The 17,545-nt window shown below is 34.3% G+C and overlaps 1 protein-coding gene across 3 annotated transcripts in view; it reads left to right on the top strand.

Moving 5' to 3' along the window:
* Nucleotides 1-367: 367 nt before the first annotated feature.
* Hcf (Host cell factor) overlaps nucleotides 368-17,545 on the top strand; it is a 722,783-nt gene continuing 705,605 nt past the window's right edge. For 2 of the 3 annotated variants that reach the window (XM_090372787.1, XM_090372786.1), the window contains exon 1: nucleotides 369-437. The gene's annotated coding sequence lies outside the window, so the exon portion shown is untranslated. Of the gene's footprint in view, nucleotides 438-17,545 lie in introns of all 3 variants that reach the window. The other variant, XM_090372788.1, reaches the window with a different exon arrangement.

Below are 17,545 nucleotides of genomic sequence, written 5' to 3'. Positions count from 1 at the left end.
TGTGTGTGTGTACCATATTAAAGAAAGTGGAAAAGAAATGCTTTGTGAAGTCACAAAGTGTTTGCCCACCTAAATAATATGTGAAGCCATAAATAACCTAAATAATTTGAAGCCTTAAGATTCCAAACTTTTTAACTAAATTTTATCAGAATTAAAAAAAAATGCAGACTTTTCAATATGTTTTAAAGAGAGCAGGGAGCTAATTGAGGGAACAAACTATTTCTCAGGAATGACAGTTTATAAATTGGAAGATTGAATAACCAGATGTTTGATGATAAACTCTCTATTTATGATTTTAAACTATTAGTTTTTTGGTGAATCTAATATCTGTATCTTTTGGTTACAGGAATGGAAAGTTTAGGAATAGAGGATTATGAAAAAACATCTGATAAGTGTGGTGCTACTGCAGTCACTGAGGACACATTTCTTGAGGAAGTGTGAGTATTTAAAAGTGATTAAAACTGTGTGATACAGTAATAAAATAAAACTCAGAATTTTTAAATATTGATTACATTTATTACAGTGACATTAAAATGCTAGTGAAGTCTAAGGGACTAATAAAATAATCCTGAGAAAAAAAAAATCCTAAAAAACGTAAATGAACTTTTCAGTGCTTGATTTTAGTGAAATTATCATAAGACTCTCGATTTTCCTGGATAGATGGTAAAAAACAAATCCAGGATAATCGATTTCCAGTTAATCCAAAAATACAGAAGTCCCCGACATATGTAAGAGATATATTCCAGGACTTCTTACTTCGTTGAGTTTTACGTAACTCGGGAATGACTAGTAACATATTGCTACTATATTATTATTGACAAATTGAAATTCAGCACGATACTTGTTACTGTTTGACCATTTTAATACATTTTATTAGTTTATTTTATTTTTTTCCAAATCGATCACTTTCCTTTTGTTGGTAGATTTACTAGTAGTGCTGTCACTTATTCTCTTAGTCGGCACTATGATAATGGTCAAAATGAAATTTTCTGTAAAGAACTTCACAGGGTTAAGGCAAAAACTCACTATTATCACCCCGCGTGAGCTCATATTTTACTAGGGAATGACTAGTAACATATTGCTACTATATTATTATTGACAAATTGAAATTCAGCACGATACTTGTTACTGTTTGACCATTTTAATACATTTTATTAGTTTATTTTATTTTTTTCCAAATCGATCACTTTCCTTTTGTTGGTAGATTTACTAGTAGTGCTGTCACTTATTCTCTTAGTCGGCACTATGATAATGGTCAAAATGAAATTTTCTGTAAAGAACTTCACAGGGTTAAGGCAAAAACTCACTATTATCACCCCGCGTGAGCTCATATTTTACTAAAGCACATTTCTGGAGGTCAACAAAAAACAATTTGCACTTTCCGTTTTATTGGGAGTTTCTGTTAGTGCATCTAATTATAAACAGGTAGTAAACTCGATCTTATTGCATTTGCGATAATACCGATAGCTGGAATTCTGTGGGTTTTTACGTTATTATGGTGAACTGTGTGTCTCCTTCACTGAAATAAAAAACCCATAAATAATTGTAAGATTCTTACAATTATTTATGAGTTTTTTTTCCTTTTCTTTTTTTCTTCTATTTTTTTGCTTGTTACTCCGACTCACTTGTGCAATTTGTGCGTTCCGTGATCGTCGTTATTGATTGCTTATTATTATTTTTTTGTTGTTGTTTTAAATTTTACAATCCTAAAAATAAAAAAAAGAAACAATTGAGTGAAAACAAATTTACGTAAATCTGTAGTTGCGTAAGTCGGGGACTAACTGTATCGAAAAATGTTCAGCAACCTACGTAAAATTATGCTGATAGATAAAAAACTTACCACGTACTACTCGTGTGTCCAATATGATGTGTGTCCATTATTTTTTGCGATGTCGATTTTAAATCTAATAGCTTCCCTTTATTTTTTACAATGTTGCGTATGGTTTGGTCACCAACATTATAATGGTTTCTTAGAGATTTAACAGATGCACCATTTTCAAACTTATGAATAATTTCAAGTCTTTGTTTAACTGAAAGTGCAACTCTTTCGCGTTTACCCATCATTTTCACCATTTATAAACAAAAAAAAAAAAAAATATATATATATTTATTATAAAAAAAATTTCGACATCCCAGACATCAATAATGAAACAAAATTTGTCTTTTTTTGGTGCAACGGAACACAACAATCGACGTTGACGTACTAAATCAAACTAAACATTCATTTGGTCTCTCTTTTTTTTTTTTTTTCTTTTTTCTTTTGAGTGGTAGGTTGTGGGGGTTGCAAGATAATAGGCACATTAATCTCCCAATGACAATTTCTTGTCACTTATTTAAGACTTGCAAAATATCTGTTTATACCTATTCTAGTTATTACTTGAATTTTATGATTTCTGGTTGATTTTTTTTTTTTTTTTTTTTTTTCAATTTGGAGTCTTGAAGTGACCCGGTTAATCAGATCCCGGTAAATCGAGAGTCTTCTGTACTACCAAATTGTGCAAGGAAGCAAGCTTATACAGCATCAGTCAAAAAAAAAAAAAAAAAAAACACTTCCTCTGTCTTAGTAATATCTTTAATTCTTTTTTAAATTTATTCACCCTACCCACTTCCACAACATCAGATGGTAATTTGTTACAGCATTCAATTATTCTCTGGCTGAAAGCAAATTTTTGTACAACTATCTTGCAGTTATCCTTTTTCGATTTAAGTTTGTTCCCTTGTATGTATTTTCTAAGAAAGAGTTGGAATTTCGTCATCATCATAGCTTGATCTATTTAAAGCTTTAAACACTTCAATCAATTCTCCTTGCAAGCCCCTAGTTTCCAAGTGCTGCAATTTGCAGAACCTTTTATCTTTTTTGGTAAGAGTATCCCCAACCCAAGGATTACAGTCTCTGCAGTTCCCCATTTGGAATTGCAGAGGTTGCGTTTAGGGTCATAAACTAGTCAGAGTTTTTGTTACTGTCCTTTTCTAAGAGCTAAGACATCATATCTGTTCATCGGTTGCAAATGAAAACATGCAATTACAATAATGTGTACAAGAACAGAAAGGGATGAGGAAGGATAATATCACGAATCTGCTTTGACCTTTTCATTTTTATTAACACTTCTGCAGGCATATAGTGGTGGTGGGGGTTAATTACACATTGATTTTTAAAGTTTCGTTATATATTATTTAAAGCTTCCTTACAAAAGCCTTTAACACCTCAATGAGATTGCCTGTGAGACGATCTAATTGGGCTGTTTAAGTCTTTGAATGGATTGAGCAAGCTGAATGCTGATGTCATTTTTCCTCTTGCTCAGACTACACACACATGAGGAGACATAAATTCAAATAGAGGAAGGATGCTTGCAGGATAGATGTGTGACGGTTTGCCTTCCATCATGGATAGCTGATTGTTGGAACAAACTTCCATCTGTTGTTGTTGTGGAAGTGGGTAGTTTAGTTTGAATAAATTCAAGGAAGAGCTAGAAAAAAGTACTGGAGGGAATGGACAGGTAATGTGGGAGTTTTTCTTTTGGCTGATGCTTTATAATCTTGCTTTCTTGCATCATATACTACTAAAGTATTTAAATATTTCATTTTTAGTCCATAAAGTCCTCCTTTTCAATGACATTATGAAGAGTCGGTTGGCAACAATAAATTTGATGGGTATGCAATAACTGTATCCACAGAAAGTTCAAAAGGTTGTGTGAGCTTATTTTCTGAGATCATCTTAAAACAAGATGACTGCCAGTAAAAGTATAATCACTATAGCATGGAGAAAAACAACAGGTAGCTCAAGTTCACTAACTGTTGTCCTTCTCATCAACAGTGTTCATACGGAGTAGGAAGCCAACTCCCTACTTTAGTTTATAGCTATTGTGTTTACAATCCAGTCTAAACCATACTTAAAGTATGTATAAGTTGGCTTTAGGATATCTTCAAGTTTGAATTAGTATTGGCCAAGCATATACAGTATCACCTGAAAAAAAAAAGAACTTTCTATATTACCTGCTCATCCTCCAATAGATTGTCTACTTCCTCCTTGAATTTATTCGAACTACCCACTTCCACCATAAATATGAAAGTTTGTTCCCTACCGCTCCAGTTTGTACAGCAGCCTTTTATGTGCAATAGTATCAAAAGCTTTCCTGAAATCCAAGTATATGAATATTAAAATTATTTTTTGTATCCATTTCTTTCTTACTGCATCATAGTGTCCAATCATATTGGTCAGACAAGACATTCCTTATCAAATACATGCTATAACTGCACTTCTGTCTGGATGGTCTTGTATTAATTCTTTAACCAGCAATTCCATTATTTTTTTGGAACAGAGGTTAAGCTATTAGGTTTGTAATTACTCATGTCATTCTTTGATTCTCCCCTTTGGTGAATTGGGGATACATTCTCATATCTCAAGTCCACATGGACGTCCCCCTGAATCTAAAGATACTCTCATAATTATAGCTAAGGGTTTGCTTACTTCTTTTTTGCTGCCTCTCTTAATATAATCGGATAAATCTTACCCACCCCAGGTGCCTTTTTTTTATATTTAGCTTCAACATTTTTTTTCCCACTTTCCTCTTAGTTATCACAAGATCATTTAGCTCCTCCCTCTTAGAGTTTGATAAACTTCTGGCATCCCCCTTCCTAAAGAATTCCTCATGTGTGAATAGTATTTATGTGCAATAGTATCAAAAGTTTTCCTGAAATCCAAGTATATGAATATTAAAATTATTCCTCTGCCAAGTAGATGCTAAATACAGATTCAGTTTGTCTATTGCCTATTCAGTTTGTCAGTAATCCAGATGATTTGTCAGCAGCAGGATAATAAACAGTTAAACTGTTGATATCAAATGGACCAGCATCATTCACCCCTTCCTTCTAGTGTATATGTAAGTAAAGAAGTCCTTGCTGCTTTTTCTGTTCTAAAGACTTCTCATAATCTGGCTTAGCTTGCCTAACCTCTTTTATAACTTGCTTACAAACAAATTTATATCTACCATAGGCTTCTGTATCACCTGATAATTTATATGCACCCCACATTTTTCCTTCTCTGCCATGAGCCTCATTAGTTTATCTGATATCCATTTAGGTCTAAGCCTTGAACAGTATTTCTTTGATGATTACTTCTCTGAGTGCTTCACATTTAGAATTGGTTATTGGTAATGACCAGTTAGGTCCTACTGCATAGAATTTAAACACTGCCTGTTACCACTATAGTCACCTTTATGAAGCAAAAATCCATCCCTTTACTCTTAATGTTATTTACATCTTTAAGTAAATCTCACAACAATACATTGTGATCACTGCCAACTAGTTATTTTTTTACCTGCAGATTCGTAATGCATGAAGAATTGCTGCTGATATTCAGATCAAGAGTATTGCTTTCTCTTGTTTCCCCTATAATATGCTGCTCTAGAAAACAATCATCTGATAAATCCTCAAAAATCTTGCTTGTGTGTCCGACCCACAAGTTTCAATATCTAGAAAATTAAAAACTCCCATTATAAGATATTCTGATATACTGGCCCATTTATTTATCTGTATAGTTGCTTGTTGTGCTCTATAACACACACCTCTCATTTTTATTTTCTCCCTGCTTATGTCATACCAAACTAACTCAGCATTGCACTAGCCACCCATGTCAACTGGATGCACTGCCTCAGATTTAATATGCTTTTTAACTAAGAGCATAACCTCTCCCCTTTTGCTCCTGTGCTGTATGTCCTTTCTGTGCACATTATACTGCCCATATTCAAATTCTTCATTCCTTATGTCTGGGTGACACTACATCTCTGATTTCTCTATGATCTCTGTGTAGTGTACATGTAAGTATACATGCACTTATTCCAGGGGTGTGCTGATAAAATTTTAACAACTGGCTCTCTAAAAGAAAGTAGGAGTACTGGTGATTTGAACTGATTTTAATTACTGCCACCTGTCATCCATAATTCTTAGTGCAGATGACATCAATCACGCGGCTCGCCTCTTCCTGAGCCCAGCGTTTTTCCTCTGCCAAGTGGCACTGGCTGCTTTGTATTATCCTTTGCACAACTATGTGACTCTGCTCCGTACTTCGATGTTTTTTTCTGATGGCGGCTTCCCATAATCCTTTGTGTAGGCCGGACTCCATTGTTATTATTTATAATATTTTTTTAAATTTTACTGCTGGATGGTGCCACATGTTTTTTTTTTCATAAAAATAATTTCATTTGGTGGGATTTGAACTGAGATCTATGAGTTTTATGGGCAGGTACCCTAAACGGGAATATGGGAATATTATTTGAAATTAATTTTTAAATTAGATGAATTTTAAAATTCTAAGGAGAAATTAAAAGTTAAATGAAATTTCCCAACTGTGGTTAAAGTTTGAAAGTAAATACCCATGTCTGAAAATTATAAAGTAAACAATTTCAAGTTATTTCAAGCTGTAAATAATTTCTGGTTAAAATTTGAAAATCTTCATTAAAGACACAATTTTAATGAATGAAAGTCTTTTATTTGAATACTAAAGAGACGTATAAAATTGCACAGATCTTTACTAATAATGAAGTTCTCAATTCAGATAACATACCATTATGAGGACGGTCCATTCTTTTTTTTCATTTCATGCACGAAGTCTTCAAATATTTTTCAAAAAAGTATTCATCACTTGTTTGTAGTATGGAAAAATTTTCGAATTCAAACTCGTGGCACCAAAGTAATTGTGATGTCATTTAAGATGGACACCTCTAGTAAAACCTACGACCGCTCTTCAGTGGATACTTTCTCTCCCCTAATTCTTTAAATCACTCTCTCTCCTAATTCTCTATCAGGGCAGGGTGCTACTGTAAGCACCCTGTTAGAGAATTTGGGAATATCCCTTGATCTGCTCACTGTTCACCAGTGCGACTTCTCGGTATGTGCGAGAGGTGGTCAGATAGGTTTTATGAGTACCACTAAGTTGTAGAATGGTAATCCTTTAGCTGTCTTAATTCTTGCTTAGCAGCAGCACTAATTGCCGAAGGCCAAGCAGTGCATACCCTTAAGTCTCTCCTAATCTGTTCATTATATGAAAATTTTCTTCACTCAATGGAATCTATTTTAAATGTAATTACCAAGGGTAATTTAAAAAAATTTGCTAAATAGAAAAATTAGCTACAAAGCAGTTCATTAAACAGAGGTCCAATTGAGTAATTTAATGTAATCTAAAAAAATGTTAGTTTTATATAGCAAATATCTTAACAATAGACAGCAAAAAATGCAAATTTAGTTAAATAACTATATTATTATATTACCTACTATTTCACTACTATATATTACCTACTATTTCACTACTATATATTACCTACTATTTCACTACTATATATTACCTACTATTTCACTACTATATATTACCTACTATTTCAATAGTAGGTAAACATGTGAAAAAAAATTTATTGAATGTTACAAATTTTGAAATGTACTACATCTAAATGTCACATGTCACTGTTAATAAAGGTGCCTGTATGCTGTGCCGTTGTATACTGTCCCAAAAAAAAAAAAAAGCACTGACTGTACCTATTGCTATGATATATTTGTATAACTGTAAATAGTGAAAATGTAACAGTACAATAAATGAAAAAAGATATTTTGTATTTGGAGTAGAAAGAAAGTGGAAATTTGATATTGAATGTTAAATGTAAAGCATATTTTATTAATGGCACTGCACAGTGCCTATGGCAAGTGCCTCACCTGCATACCCCTAATGTCGGCCCTGACTTTCGGTAACATAAAGGGGAACTTCCTGTTTGATTTTACCGCAAGGGACTTTTCAGAATGAAACACCTGCTGTTACTGTCTTCACGGCATTTGACATTATTTCCAGATGGAATATTGACAAGTACTCTCCATCCATTTGAAGCAGAAAACATTCTACTCTACCCACATTGTAATAGATTACTTTCCGTGGAATGAAGGATTACTACTGTTCAGTGGTGTAACCAGGGTAGGGTCAGCAGGTACACTGTACCCTCCTGATACTGAAATCTGGTATTGTGGCACATTTTTAGAAAAGTAATACCGCGATATACATTGTACAACTTAATATTTTGGACACTAAATGCTCAAGGCATAATATGTTATGGGTTGAAATTAACTATATAATATCGGTGTAAATACACCATAGTTTACCCATAAATTTAACTACAAAGTGTAACTGCATCGTTTGATTATTATATCTCATATTGTGGCTACCTTCACAGCGATATACCAGGTATTGCACTACTTCAAATAAATAAAGCTTCTCTGGTAGAGGAGACTACTATTATTTAATCTCATTGGGCATCACTACCCAAACACGTTTTGGAGCTCACCGATGAGTGAGCCAACAAGCTCTGAAACGTGTCTGGATGGTGGTTCCCAGTGAGAATAAATAACAGTAGTCTCCTCTACCAGTGAAGTGTTATTTATTCAAAGTAGTGCAATACCTGGTATTTCGTTGTGAAGGTAGCATTAGTAGAACCATATGATGCAAGAAAGCAAGCTTATGCAGCATCAGCCAAAAACAAAAAAAAAAAAAAAAAAAACGCTCCCATTTCACCCCCCTGTTTGTTTCAGATACCTGTCCAGCTCAGCCTTAAATTTATTTAGGCCAGTGGTTTTCAACCGGGGTGCTGTGCAACCTCAGGGTGCCGCAACGACATTCCAGGGGTGCCACGTAATTTGGGTTTAAGTTACTTAAACTTTTTATAATTAAATAAATATATAAATAAAAAAAAAGGTGTACGGTATCTTTTTAATTTTGTGGTGATCTATAATTGATGTTTATTTAGTACCTCTATATAAAGAATAAAATTATACAGTATATATATAATTTGTATTATGAATTGTAATTTTGTTTATAGCTATATTATTGTAATAACTATCATAACATATTTTTTAAATATTATATATATATTCTCAGAATCACACACACACACACACACACACACACACACACACACACACACACACACACACACACACACACACACACACACAGAATCGGATCTAACAGGAAGAAAACTGAGTAGAGGTGCCACAAAATAAAATAAATTTCTTAGGGGTGCCTTTATGGGGGAAAAAAAAAAAGGTTGAAAACCACTGATTTAGGCTATCAACTTCCACAACAAAATATGGAAGTCTGTTCTACCAATCAACTACCCGCTGGCTAAAGGCAAACTTCTGCACATCTATCCTACAAATGTCTTTCCTCAGTTTGAATTTATGCCCTCTCAGGTGATTATTCTGAGCAAGAATCCCATCAGCATCGAGCATGCTCAAACCATTCAAGGCTTTATACACCTCAATCAGATCACCTCGCAGATGCCTAGTCTCCAGACACTGTAATCTACAAAAACTTAAGCCTTTCTTCGTAAGAGCAACCCTTTGGCCCACTCTATTTCCCTGTACAGTTTTTTATTATGCTCATCAGAGTCAAGTTTTTTATTATGCTCATCAGAGTCATTAGGCCTATAACACACTCCTACTTTCAATTTGGATTTCCCAGTGCTTATGTCACACCAAATTGACTCGACACTGCACTGTCTAGCGATGTCGACTGGCTGCACTTCCTTGGATTTTGTGTTTCTTAACTAATAGAATAACCCCTCCTCCCTTCCTATCCTGTCTGTCCTTCCTGTACACATTGTACTCCCCAAATTCCAATTCTGCACACCTTATATCTGTGTGACACCACGTCTCTGATATCCCAGCAATATCTGCCTTTGACATTTTGACCAACACCTCAAATTCATCAAATTTATTTACAAAACTCCTAGCATTGGTGTATACTCAAGTATACATGCACCTGTTCCTATTCTTAGCTACACTAATGCAACCCATGTATTTACTTGTGCCGCAATGACTCCCAGCAATCTCTGAAATACCCTGCATCATGTTTTTCAGGCTGCTTCTCATTCCAATAGAAGCAATGCAAGAATCACTTTCACCTCTGCCAGAGGTACTGTTAATCTATTAGTCCACAGTAGCCACAATATGAGATATAATCAAATGATGCCATTACTCTACTTATGTAGTTAAATTTATGGGTAACTATGGTGTATTTACATCGATATTATATAGTTAATTTTAACCCATAACATATTATGCCTTGAGCATTTAGTCTCCAAAATATTATCATTATCTTCACCATTTGGCATCACTCATACTGTGGAATTAACTTTGCAACTGGGATGGCATGTCTGCATTATCAGAGTACCTGCTCGCACACTGATGAGTGAGCCAACAAGCTCCAAAATGCATCTGGGTGGTGGTGCCCAATGAGAATAAATAACAGTAGTCTCCTCTACCAGAGAAGTGTTATTATTTGAAGTAGTACAATATCTGATATCTCGTTGTGAAGGTAGCTACAATATGAGATATAATAATCAAACGATGCTGTTACACTACTTATGTAATTAAATTTATGGGTAAACTATAGTGTACTTACACTGATATTATATAGTTAATTGTACAACTTAAGTAATTATTCACATTTTTAAAAAAATATATTAACTTTTATATCTATAATTCATCATTTATGTATTATTTTTGCAGTTCATTTTGTTTCACATGTTTACTTTTGTAATTATCTAGGTACTGCTTATATTTTTTTATTCATTACATATCATATATATGTAATGAATAAAAAAAATGTACTGAATATATTAATAAAATCAACATTTATAAAATGGTTTGTTATTATTATTTACAAGTTTAATATAATGTACAAGTTTAATATAATGTTTTTGTCATACAGATATTCAAGCACCTCTTATTTGAAACCAAAAATAACAGATAGATTAGCATTAGGCAATTAGCACCTTTTTAGTTAATGTCTGACAAAAAATTCTGGTTACACCACTGCTACTGTTTGATATTATGAATGTTCATGTGAAGTTCATTTGACATAAGTTTTTGAAGTTTATAATGCAGCTATGAATAGAAATATTTTCTGGAAATTTCGTTAGAAGAAAAAATATACATCCAGAAAACATCTTGTACCAATATTGTTTCCTAAAAATAATTACAATAAAGCAAACTCTTCTTTTATTAAATGTGCATTGCAGTGTTATCAGTTTTACACCAGTTTTTCTCATTTCCAGTGTAGCTTCCAACAGACGAATTTCCTTGATTTTGTGTTAGTAGATGCAATGCACATTGAAGAAAGGAAGTACCATCTTTTCTTTTTTAAAACAATTCACTGCAAGTCTTTCGGTTATGTTTCTTATTCCGAGAAACAGTTGTGTGCATTTTTTTATATATATTTTTTTTTTCATGCATCACGCTCGTTAGTGATGGGGCCTTCTGTGTCACTCACTGCGCTGTAGCCAGCGGTGGAGCACACATACTAGAAATTCAAACAAATTCAGTGATGTGTTCTATAATCAAGGTCAACGCCTGATTGTCTTTCTCTGGAATAATTAGAACATACTTGTTGAATACATTTTTGCTGTTTGCGCATTAATTAATAGGTTTTTCTGAATTTTAAAGTTGGGACATCAAAGAAAACACTTTGTTTATGTATATTGAGAGTTTCAATTTTGTAGATAGAATAGAAATAATTAGTTAATTTCACTATGGTAATTTTTACCTCAATGAACTAACAATGCTTGAAAATGGGATGGGACTGAAGCAGACTGTTAGTTGGAAATAATATTCCTGTAAAATTGCTAGCTGAGATAATCCCTACACAGGTTGTCATGTAGGGAAGGGGTGGGAGAAGGGAAGCACAAAGGGTGCTAAAATAAGTGCACCCTGACTTCACCGTGTACAAGCTTATCACCCAAATGCCGCTAGCATTGTGGATTGAAGTGCATGCCACTCTATGGTTTATAGTCATTGTTGTTTTTACAACTGGCTTGCAAAATTCTTGAACAAGCTGGCTTTAGCACACCACTAACTTGTTCTTAATTTTAGTTATCCTAAATTTTTTTTTTTTTTAATACCTTGAGACAAGATCACTAGCTACTCAAATTATGATCATAGCTGTCTAGAGCTCATGTTTGCAGCCCAATTCAGACAATATGTTAGGGGATTCAAAAGAGCTCTGATAGGGTTATTTTTTTATTTTGATCTACAAGTAGAAACTAAAGAAAATGGGCTAATTCTCTGTCGTTGTTGAGTATCCTCGTATTTTTACTAGAAGAGCAGAGCTGCAAAAGGAGGTGGTATTAAAAACAAATTTCTCATGATATTAAACTTGTTAGTACTGATCTTGTTGGCCTGGCTCCTTCTTTGTTAGCATTATTAATATTTACCATTTGAATTTGTAAGCTGCCATAGTGGAATGTCAGGCACAGTGGGTACAGAAATATATGTGCTTTGATGACCAAGGTTCAAGCTTGCATGACTACTAAATACTGTTCACTTGTCCTTTCTATCTTGTAAACTCCTTATACCTTATGTGGTCCTCCCAGAGTATGAACAGAAATTTATTTATTTTTTTATATACTGAACATATGAACAATAAAGCTTATTTTTGGATATTTCATAATATGTACCTAAACCTCCGTAGCCGAGTGATCAGGAGCGGGAGTGCAGTAGCACACGCTCCTTGAGTAGACTGGGGTTCAAGCCCCTGACTGCTAAATACGGTCGATTTGCCAACCTGTACTGGACAACCTTAGCAGATTATGGTTTATTTCCCTCAACATGAATTGTTGAGGAGGCTTCCATCCTGAGTGGGTTGATAATGGCTGCAGTTTACCTTTTTACCTAAAATACAGTACCATTATTTTTGATGACTTTAATTTGTTCTTATTACTCTATGAAGTATTACTGTATCAGATTTTTGAACATTTAAGTTGTTGCATTTTACAATTGAATTGTTATATTTTAATTTTTAATCTGGACTTAATTTTTGCAAATCCTGATGGCTCTTTCTTCTTCATCTGGGACTCTCCTTGAAACTAAGGTTACTGTCATATTTCAGCTTCATTTTATATTCACAAAATATGTAATTATTTTGTTTCCCAAAATGGTATTGACAAATTTATTATTAAGCATATTCTCTCCTTCTCCTAAATTTCTAATCATTTTCTTTGCTTTAGATTAACATTCTCATGGCAGTTAATTCCCAAATGTCATGTTGATCATGCAGTGGTGAGATGCTGAACTTCTGCCTTTCTGAAGGCCTTGAATGGGTTCAGCATGCTGAATTCTGATGGGATCCTTCCACTTGTTCAGATTACGAACCTAAGGGAGCATAAATTCAAATTAAGAAAGGACAGATGTAGAATAGATGTGCGGAAATTTGCCTTTAGCCAGCGGGTGGTTAATTCCTGGAACAAACTTCCATCTGTCATTGTGGAAGTTGATAGGTTGAATAAATTTAAGGAGGAACTGGACAGGCATTTGGAGGGAATGGTGTGATTTTTTTTTTTTTTTGGCTGATGCTGCATAAGCTCATACACTTGCTTTCTTGCATCACATGCCACTACTACTACTACTACTACTACTACTTTAAACTGAAACGAAAACTTTGAAAAAAAAAAAAAAAAAAAGAAAACAACTCAATCTTAGCAGAATATTCTCAAATATAACCTGCTAGGCCTACATTTGTATGGCACAAAAATTAAAGGTTGCAGTTTTTGTATACCAGAATTTCATTTTGGAAGAAATTTGAATTTCCTTCATCAGTCTTAACCCTTTGGTCTTAACTCTTAGATGACTATAGGGGCTATGATGTAGTTCTGCCAAAAGTCATAGCAATTTTTCATATGGAAATAGTGATCATAGCCTTTGGAGATTTTCAGCACCTTCAAGTCAATATGTTGTCTTATTTTTGTTAACAATACAATATTTTTAGCTGCTGTAAAAAAGGAGAGAACAGTGAAATCAAAAATAAAATGGCCCTGTTTGTTTACAAGCTTTGCCCCAGCATTTTTTTATAATTTTTGCAATTAAGACATAAGCTAATGCAAAAAATTTTGAAAAACACCTGCAAAAAAACATTTCCATTATTTACCAGCAGGCAAAACGCAAGTTATATGAGAATATTACTCATGTTATGCATAATTAATATAAGAAAGCATTTGCTTCCCTGCCTCAATTACATGTGATGCTAAGAAGTAAATCAGTCATAAATAAGTAAGAGAAACTGTTTTTATTTGTTTGTTTCAAAGAAAATGGGCTAATTCACTTCCACTTACTGTCAAGTATACTCCTATTTTTACTAGGATGATACTTAACAGTATGAAAAGTCTAATTGTATTCTCTGTCTTGTGAATTCTTCTGACCCTATGTGTAGCACAGTTTTCCTGGATCTTGAACAAAAAATTTATTTATTTGTTTATTATGGCATCAAAAGAGTAACTCTTATGGCTGTGATCATGAAATTTTATTTGCAATGACTACATACTTGCAATTAAAAAAAAAAAACTATAAATTCTTTTGAATTTAAAAAAAATATTATTTTTTAATTCATGAACAAGCTACAGCAGTTATGAATATGATATTGCATACCCATAGAGTTCATAGTATTATTAATCATAAGAGAGAGAGAGAGAGAGAGAGAGAGAGAGAGAGAGAGAGAGAGAGAGAGAGAGAGAGAGATTTGAAGAACACTCCAAAATAGCCACTTATGTCTGAAATCTTTATTTTTAAAAAATAACTACTAAGTATACAAAAATTATATGTTATATGTAAAATCTCTATAGAAATATTGAGTCTTTTAGTCTTTTAGCATGCAGGCACTATGAATGTGCTCAAAAGTTAATATTAATTCTGACAAATCATTAATAGCTTTCCACTCAAGATTATTGTCCAAGAGACCTTGGAATAATTTTAATTTCATAAGTCCACCCTCTCCATGAAATGTCTCTGCAAACAACATCTCCATTGTTAAACTCAAGAACTTTTTTTTTTTGTATGAAAACCTCAGTCATGAAAGGTATTAGAACTTATAGCACTTAGTATCATGCGTGAATTTAAAGTTGAGAAGATAAAAGAAGATACTTGTTGACAACAGACTCTAATTTATGTAGATTGTAATTTTCAGGAAATATGCGTGAAGGGAGATTGTTCCAGAAAACAGAAATTGAAGAAATAAATGAGAAATAAGAAAAGTAGATTCTGTGAGTTTGAAGTTGGACAGTAAAAGTAGAACACCAGTTGAATAAGGATAAAGTGTAAAAAGGTTGCGGCATGTATTCGGAAGAGAGCGGAGTGTGTGAATTGTAGAAGCCAATTCAGAAGAACAGTGCCCATGGAAGAATCGAAAGAAAGGGCATACAGCAGAAACAGAACATTTATGAGACAGACTTTGTAAGGGATGGATCATTAATTAACCTAACTGTCATCTTTTGAATGAAGTATAGAAGCCTTAGAGAGGTTATGGGGGCACCAACACAGATATGAAAGCAGTATTCCATGTTAGGGTGGATTTGAGATTTGTACAGAGTGAGTAGTTCTTTAGGAGAAGAAGAGTAATGCTGAGAGTGAAAGGGAAAACTCATTTTTTCCAGATACAGAGAAAGCAATAAGCACATCACATCCAATTTGATTAGATTTGATGTGCTTATGCTAAGAAAGATTAGAAGTCAGGGTCATCCCTAATAGAGATATGTAATCTTGTCTAGAAATCTGAGTGTCATTGAAGATAAGCATAAGAATCCTTTTTTGCAAGATATGACAGGACAGAGTTTCAGAAGGATTGAAATTAGTGTTAGCATTAGAAGAGACATATGATACAAGAAACCAGGCTTATACAGCATCAGTCAAAAAAAAAAAAAAATAAATAAATAACTAAGTTATCTTTGTCCCACCCCCATTGGAGAATTACCTGGAGATCAGCATTTAAGAAATTGGTGGTGGATAATTGAGAAGTTGAAGCAAGCTGTTTTTACAGACAGAATTACGGATAGGATTTTGAGTCAGTGGAAGAAGGTCATTAATATACAAGAGGAAAAGAGTGTGAACCTTAGGGAACACCAGCATTAGTGAAGAAGTTAGAAAACAGAGAGCCATTTACCATCACTAGCAGTGAGCAGTCAGAGAGAAAACTGGATACCCAATTACAAAAATCAGTTGGAAAACCATAAGATAGAAGCTTATTTAGAAGAACTTTATGCCAAATATGAACAAAAGCCTTTAAAATGTTAGTTGCTTGAGTTTCAACAAACTTTTCCACTGAATTTTTCCATATATGGGTAACATAAGCGAGTATATTAACAGTGGATCGACACTGACAGAAGCCATACATGAGCAAATTTCAAGACAGATGGAAAAAGACTAGTGGAATAAAAAAGTGTAAAAATGTGACACAGAACAGAAGTAATCTCAGGAGCAGAGGTTTGAGAAGAAGTGGAAAAATACCACCAGGATCTGGCACTTTTTTGCATCAAGATTGTTCAACATTCTTCTGACATCCTTTTGACGGAAGACTATAGGAGGCACTGAATGGAGCGTGCTGGGAATGGCAGAAGGTAGTTTACCAAGATCATTAGTGCAAGAGTTAGAAGAAAAGTAGCATGCTAGCAGGTCAGTTTTATCTTTAGTTGAGGTGGCTATAGAACCATCGGGTTTTCCTAAAACTTGCGCCTACTGATTGGCTATCACTGTGTGAGAGAGAGACCCCCATGTTCAGAATACCAAAATCTGGAAGGTTTAACAAAATCCGTTTTTTTTTTTTAAATCCCATTATGTGATATTGCTCTAGTATTACTCTGCCCACCTATCTATCCAAACATGGTAGGCTAACAGTCATTTTTTCATGAAATTTTAATGGCTGTTATGCCTATATGATAAATGATAAAAATTTATACTGATACATTTAATAAATGTGTAGATTACTGAATTTTATCTGCCATCCTACTCATTATCTTGCCCCATCTATGGCTTTTCCTCTACAACTTCTGGTAAGATATTGCCTGATTATGACAAAGGTTCCTATTGTCATAAATGGTTCACCTTCCACATGTGTTATGGCCATGTTTCATGGCAAATTTTTGCAGTCCAGTGCACTTGGCAGTAATGGCAGTGATATGCAAAATTTTTACTACCACCATAAGAGGAAGCTTTCAAATTCTGCACCACTAATACAGCATATCATCCCCTTGGGCCATTTAAAAAAAAATTTACAAACCAATACATGACTTTTTAATTAATTTATTATTATTATTATTATTATTATTATTATTGTTGCTCTCTTATGTATTATTTCTCCCTGATTGGGGGGATTCCACACTGTGACGGGTACTGCTACCCAAGTACACAGGGTGGTTGTAATGTCTGGTGTTACTGTTGGTCGAGGAAATCTCTGACTATCCTACAGGTGTTCAGGATTGCGACTTTCTGGAGTTCCTTGTAGGTGTCCTCTGGGAGACCTACTGCTGCTAGGCTGCTATGTAGTCTTTCGCACCATACCGGTAGTTGACACGATGATCGGGATGGTCGATACTTCTTGCATATGCCACATCTTGACCTCCCCCTCGACGTGGGCACCTGTACGTGGTGAGGGGACCTCCCAGTGACGCTGCTGGACTTCCAGACTAGCATCACTGGGATCCAACGCCCACAGCCTAGGTTCCGGGCTTACATCAATGGAATCCGGCGT

The sequence above is a fragment of the Mastigoproctus giganteus genome, chromosome 4 (assembly GCF_048544385.1).
Source record: "Mastigoproctus giganteus isolate SK-2022 chromosome 4, ASM4854438v1, whole genome shotgun sequence".
Taxonomy (NCBI): Eukaryota; Metazoa; Arthropoda; class Arachnida; order Uropygi; family Thelyphonidae; genus Mastigoproctus; species Mastigoproctus giganteus.
The sequence above is the reverse complement of the archived record's forward strand: the minus strand, read 5'-3'. Positions and strand labels throughout refer to the sequence as shown.